Here is a 7,328-nt window from a genome sequence, read left to right as displayed (position 1 = left end):
ACATGGTGAAACCCCGTCTCTACTAAAAACACAAAAAACTAGCTGGGCATGGTGGCACATGCCTGTAATCCCAGCTACTCAGGAGGCTGAGGCAGGAGAATTGCCTGAGCCCAGGAGGTGGAGGTTGAGGTGAGCCGAGATCGTGCCATTGCACTCCAGCCTGGGTAACAAGAGCGAAACTCTGTCTCAAAAAAAAAAAAAAAAAAAAAAAAAAATCCCTGCCGTCCAGGCACAGTTGCTCACGCCTGCAATCCCAGCACTTTGGGAAGCCGAGGCGGGAGGATCACCTGAAGTTGGGAGTTCAAGACCAGCCTGACCAACATGGAGAAAACCTCGTCGCTATTAAAAGTACAAAATTAGCTGGGTGTGGTGGCATATGCCTGTAATCCTAGATACTCAGGAGGCTGAGGCACGAGAATCGCTTGAACCTGGGAGGCGGAGGTCGCGGTGAGCTGTGATCACACCATTGCACTCCAGCCTGAGCAACAAGAACAAAACTCCATCTCAAAAAAAAAAAAAAAAAAAAAGAATCTCTGCCCTCCTATGGATCTTACATTCTAGTCAGGGAGCAGGAAAAGTTTAAAAATTAATACATAAAATTGTAAATGCACTTACTTGACCCAGAAACCTCACTTCTGAGGCTTTAGCCTAGAGCTTTGTCTGCACAGTAAAAAATGATGCAGGCACAAGGTTACTCATTGCAGTTCTGTTTGAAAGAGCAAAAGACTGAGCCCAGCTTTGAATTTTGAACCGCAAAACATTATCCATTCAAAGCAAAAGAAAAATTTAGGAAATTGTATAGGTTTTGTTGGATGGCGATAAATGTGTTATGGAGAAAAATGAAGCAGGGAAGAGACTGGGTAATGATGATATTTGAAAGTGATTGCTAGGGAAGGCCTAGCAGAGAGGGCCTGCGTGTGAGTAAACATCTGAAGAAGGTGAGTATACAGTGGCGCATTCCTCAGGCAGAGGGAACAGCAAGGGTCAAGACTCTGAGGCCTTTCAATGGCTGAAGAACAGCAAGGAGGCTAGAGGGAGCTGGAGTGGCCTGGGGGACACAGTACAGTTTTTTTTTTTAAGATGGGGTTTCACCATGATGGCCAGGCTGGTCTTGAACTCCTGAACTCAGGTGATCCACCCACCTCGGCCTCCCAAAGTGCTAGGATTACAGGCGTGAGCCACCGCGCCTGGCCTGACACAGTACAATTTTGAGCAGTTCCCTAGCGTTGGACATTTTGTGCCTTACAATATTTTGCTGTAGTGAATACTTTTGTGCATACCCAAAATCTCACCTATAGGAATGTATTTGCAGGATGATTTCCTAGAAGCACCAGAAGCGCAACTGCTGGGTCAGAGGGCAAGTGTATTTCAAATGTTTAAGAATATTACCAAATTGCCTTTCCTGTCAGGGCACTGACTATGTCATTTTATGACCATACAGAAACTATCTTTTTTAAAATTCAGAGAAAAATATAACACAGTGGTTGTCCTTGGTAATAAGAAACCATCATTTATGAAACATCTACTAGACATGTGTCAGGAACTTTACACATATTGCCAAAACCACTCAGGACACCTTTGAGGCACAGTAAATCAAGCATTCTGTCCAAGGCACCCACAAAGGAGGTGGCAGAACCGGAAATCAAGCCTCGGCCTCTCGGGATCCTCAGCTTGGGCCTGGACTTGCTCCTTGTCACCATGCGGAAGCTGCCACCCTGGTATGAGGAACTGGATTCCATCGTAACTCACAGCGATGCCACGTGACAGGTGTCTGCAGGGAAGCCTGAACCAAGAGCTGGAACACAGGCCCAGAGCGCAGGACGGGTCTGGTGGCAGTGGAGTGGCTGAAAGGGCTTCACAGAGGCGAGAGCCTTGAGGGTGAGGCCTGAGGGTTGAGGGAGCAGAGTTTGCTGGTGAAAAGGCTGCTCAGGGGAGAGGGCTCCGTAAAGACATAGAGGCCTGAGGTCAGCTGGGGAAAGAAGAGCTGGTGTGCACAGAGCAGAGGTCGGAAAGATTTAGAAACTTCGATTTTAGAAAGTTAGCGTTTGTTTAGCTCTTACTATTATAATTAAAGTATCTAATTTAATCCCCACATCAATCTTACTGGACAAGTACTCTTGTTATCCCCATTTTCTAGATGACAAAACTGAGGCCCAGAGAGAGCTTTAGGCTGTTTTCCCAAGGCCACACAACTAGAGTCCACACCCTGAGGGTGAGGCTGGAAAGCTAGGGTGCAGGCAGGGGGCGAAGAACGCCTCGAAGGCCGCTCAGCGGAGCTTGGGCCTTCCAGTGGGGGTCTCACTATGTTACACAGGCTGGTCTCAAACTTCTGGGCTCAAGTGATCCTTCCACCTCAGCCTCTAGAGTAGCTGAGACTACAGATATGAGCCACCATGCCCGGCTGAAGTTTCGTTTTAGAAAGCAGCTCTGGGCCGGGCGCGGTGGCTCAAGCCTGTAATCCCAGCACTTTGGGTAGGCCGAGGCAGGCGGATCACGAGGTCGAGAGATCGAGACCATCCTGGTCAACATGGTGAAACCCCGTCTCTACTAAAAAATACAAAAAATTGGCTGGGCATGGTGGCGCGTGCCTGTAATCCCAGCTACTCCGGAGGCTGAGGCAGGAGGATTGCCTGAACTCAGGAGGCAGAGGTTGCGGTGAGCCGAGATCGCGCCATTGCACTCCAGCCTGGGTGACAAGAGCGAAACTCCGTCTCAAAAAAAAAGAAAAAGAAAAAGAAAAAAAAGAAAGCAGCTCTGAAGGGCCAGGTTGCGCTTTGCTTTTGCAGTGAGGCATTGATCTGCCCATATTAAAAAAGAAAAGAAAAGAAAGCAGCTCTGATGTAGCAAGGAGGAGGCCTGATGGGTGAAGGGAGAGACAGCCTCCAGGAAATGCGTGTGGGAGGTGTGGGCTGGCAGGGCTGTGGGCAGGGCCAGGAGAAACCCTGGGCCTAGCCATCTCTCAAGGATGCTCTGAAATTCTCCTAAGCCTTTGGTCCACAGCAGGTACTCACCTGACTAAAATTAAGTTATCAATAGCCACAAGTGGCTACTGAGCCCTTGAAATGTGACTAGTCCAAATTGATACTAAATCTTTTGACACTAAAGACTTAGAATTGCCGGGCACGGTGGCTCACTCCTGTAATCCCAGCACTTTGGGAGGCTGAGGTGGGCAGATCATGAGATCAAGAGATCGAGACCATCCTGGCCAACATGGTGAAAACTGGTATCTACTAAAAATACAAAAATTAGCTGGGCATAGTGGTGCATGCCTGTAGTCCCAGCTACTATGGCGGCTGAGGCAGGAGAATCACTTGAACCTGGAAGGTGGAGGTTGCAGTGAGCCAAGATCATGCCACTGCACCCCAGCCTGGTGACAGAGCAAGACTCTGTCTCAAAAAAAAGAAAAGACTTAGTATCAAAAAAGAATGTAAGGTGTCTGAATGATTTTTAGACTAATGACATGTTGAAATGAGAACATTTTTGGATATATGGGGTTAGATTGAAATACAATTAAAATTCAAGACACCTGTTTAATTCTCTTTCTTGAGACAGAGTTTTGCTCTTGTTGCCCAGGCTGGAGTACAATGGTGCTATCTCGGCTCACTGCCTCTGCCTCCTCGGTTCAAGCGATTCTCCTGCCTCAGTTTCCCAAGCAGCTGAGATTACAGGTGTCTGTCACCACGCTTGGCTAATTTTTGCATCTTCAGTAAAGACGGGTTTCACCATGTTAGTCAGGCTGGTCTCGAGCTCCTGATCTCAGGTGATCAGCCCACCTCGGCCTCCTAAAGTGCTGGGATTACAGTGTGAGCCACTTCGAGGCCCCTGTTTCATTCTTCCATTCTTTTTTTTTTTTTTTTTTTTGATTCTTTTTTTGAAACAGAGTCTCACTCTGTTGCTCAGGCTGGAGTGCAATGGCGCAATCTCAGCTCACTGCAACCTTTGCTTCCTGGGTTCAAGGGCTTCTCCTACCTCAGCCTCCCAAGTAGCTGGAACTATAGGAGTGCACCACCAGGCTCTGCTAACTTTCGTATTTTTAGTGGAGATAGGGATTTCACCATATTGGCCAGGCTGGTCTTGAACTCCTGACCTCAAGTGATCCTCCCATCTCGGCCTCCCAAAGTGCTGGGATTACAGAAGTGAGCCACTGGGCCGGGCCTACCCTTTTTTTTTTTTTTTTTTTTTTTTAAGTAGCTACTAGAAAACTTGAAATTACACACGTGGCTCATGTTGGACGGAGCCACACATCCCGCCTGGCAACCTGCCTGCCTTCCCTTTCACAGAAGCTGTGTGCTCCGCGGCGAGGGCTCCACATCAGAGGAATCCTCCTGGGGCCAGGCTCTTTCTGGGTTTGCTCCTGCTGCAGAACCACAGCGCGGCTCCAGCAACCTGCGGGTTCTCCTGTGCTCTGCCGTCCCCTAGCGGCGCCTCTTCTAAGCTGCCCTCCCCCTCTTCCGCGACATCCCCTCTTGGTTGATGTGACCCTGCTGCACTCCGTTATCGTGAAGCACTTTGGGGTCCCAAGGCGTTTATTTGACTACCTTCTTCTTTCTTTTTTTTTTTTTTTTGTTTGTTTGTTTGTTTGAGACGGAGTTTTTCGCTCTTGTTACCCAGGCTGGAGTGCAATGGCGCGATCTCGGCTCACCGCAACCTCCGCCTCCTGGGCTCAGGCAATTCTCCTGCCTCAGCCTCCTAAATAGCTGGGATTACAGGCACGCGCCACCACGCCCAGCTAGTTTTATGTATTTTTAGTAGAGACAGGGTTTCACCATGTTGACCAGGATGGTCTCGATCTCTCGACCTCGTGATCCACCCGCCTCGGCCTCCCAAAGTGCTGGGATTACAGGCTTGAGCCACCGCGCCCGGCTATTTGACTACCTTCTATCCTGTGTTGATGTTAGTTGAAAGCCACTTAATATAAAGAATTTAATGAAAAAAAAAAAAAACAGTTTAAGGCATGTCCTTGTTCCAGGTCTCAACACAACGAAAATATCTTAGGTATCTTTGCTTTGATTTTGGCTTCTGGTTGGTGAAGAGTAGTCAGTGATGTCTGGAAAACAATATTGTGCCTACCCCATTAAATTCTGGATGCTAATAAATAATTTGATTTATGGGACCAGATGTTTGGTCTCAGAAGGCAGTTTCCTGATTTCGGTAAAATAAGTTAGTATAGAAATCAGGTAAACTGCACCCTGAGGATTATGGGCCAATAATGTATATAAAGTACTGTGCCTAGTACATTATGAACTCTCAACAAGTGTAACCAGGCTGGGTAGTGGCTCACCCCTGTAATCCCAGCACTTTGGGAAGCTGAGGCAGGCAGATCACCCGAGCTCAGGAGTTCGAGACCAGCCTGGCCAACATGGCAAAACCCCATCTTTACTAAAAATACAAAAATTAGCCAGGCATGGTGGTGCACACTTGTAATCCCAGCTGCTCCAGAGGCTGTGCCAGGAGAATCACTTGAGCACAGGAGGCAGAGATTACAGTTAGCCAAGATCATGCCACTGCAGTCCAGCCTGAATGACAAAGTGAGACTCTGTCTCAAAAATTAATGAATGAATTTAAATAATAAATAAATATAAACAACAATTGTTTGTAGGTTTGGGGAATGTCCCTGCATGCATGCTAGGACCTTAGTTCAGAACCCTTTTGACGAGTTAACAAAGAGTGGAAAGGAATTTTTTCTTTTTGAGACGGAATCTCACTCTGTTGCCCAGGCTGGAGTGCAGTGGCACAATCTTGGCTCACTGCAACCTCTGCCTCCCAGGCTCAACCGATTCTCCTGCCTCGGCCTCCTGAGTAGCTGGGATTACAGGTGTGCACCACCACGCCTGGCTAATTTTTATATTTTTAGTAAAGACAGAGTTTCACCATATTGGCCAGGCTGTTCTCAAACTCCTGACCTCAGGTGATCCACCTGCCTTGGCCTCCCAAAGTGCTGGGATTACAGGTGTGAGTCACTGTGCCCTGGCAGGAACTAAATTTCAATGGGTCACTGGGCTGGGAAAACACCCAGCTGGTCAGGATCTTCCTGGAAAATTACCCAGTGAGACCAAACCAGAGTCAGCTTGGTCACCCAGGGCAAGGGGAGCAAGTGGGAAGAGGCCATGGATCAACTCCACAGAGAACTCTGGGTATTCTGGCATATGTGAAGACATTCCCAGGGTCATGCAGAATGGAAATATAAGCTCAGGAAGAAAATGAAACAATAAAAAATGTTCAACTGTTCAAGAAAAGCTTATTTGTGTGTTTTTTGTGTTTTTTGTGTTTTTTTTGAGACGGAGTTTCGCTCTTGTTACCCAGGCTGGAGTGCAATGTCGCGATCTCAGCTCACCGCAACCTCCGCCTCTGGGTTCAGGCAATTCTCCTGCCTCTGCCTCCTGAGTAGCTGGGATTACAGGCACGCACCGCCATGCCCAGCTAATTTTTTGTATTTTTAGTAGAGACGGGGTTTCATCATGTTGACCAGGATGGTCTCCATCTCTTGACCTTGTGATCCACCCGCCTCGGCCTCCCAAAGTGCTGGGATTACAGGCTTGAGCCACCGCACCCAGCCTATTTGTGTATTTTTTAAAGTGGATGATTGTGGGTATCAAATCACTGGTGGCATTTATAATCCCATGGATACATTTTAATAAGTAACTGACTGCTTTATTTTATTTTATTTATTTTTTTTTATTTATTTTATTTTATTTTAGTGATGAGGTTTCTCCATGTTGGCAAGGCTGGTCTTGAAATCCTGAACTCAGGTGATCTGCCCACCTCGGCCTCCCAAAGTGCTGGGATTACAGGCGTGAACCATCCCGCCCGGCCTGACTGCTTTATTTTAAAGTGTTGACATTAGAATAGTGCTGGAAATTATAGACTTTGCAAGTTTATTTAAACTTATAGTGAAAAATTCTACCTATATCAAGGTTCTACATACCTTTATTTATTTATTTACTTATTTGTTTATTTATTTTTTGAGATGGAGTCTCACTTTGTCGCCCAAGCCAGAGTGCAGTGGCGTGATCTTGGCTCACTGCAACCTCTGCCTCCCAGATTCAAGAGATTCTCCTGCCTCAGCCTCCCGAGTAGCTGGGATCACAGGCATGCATCACTGAGCCCAGCTAATATTTGTGTTTTTAGTAGAGATGGGGTTTTATCATGCTGTCCAGGCTGGTCTCGAACTCCTGACCTTAAGCAATCCAACAGCTTCGGCCTCGCAAAGTGCTGGAATTAGAGGTGTGAACCATCGCACCCTGCCCAAGGTTCTACATAACTTTAAACACACAAAAGAAAATTCTTGGAGGGGGGAATGTGAGCACCCAGAGCTCAGGCTGTCTACC

This window comes from Saimiri boliviensis, chromosome 6 (genome assembly GCF_048565385.1).
Source record: "Saimiri boliviensis isolate mSaiBol1 chromosome 6, mSaiBol1.pri, whole genome shotgun sequence".
NCBI classification, from domain to species: domain Eukaryota; kingdom Metazoa; phylum Chordata; class Mammalia; order Primates; family Cebidae; genus Saimiri; species Saimiri boliviensis.
The sequence above is the reverse complement of the archived record's forward strand: the minus strand, read 5'-3'. Positions refer to the sequence as shown.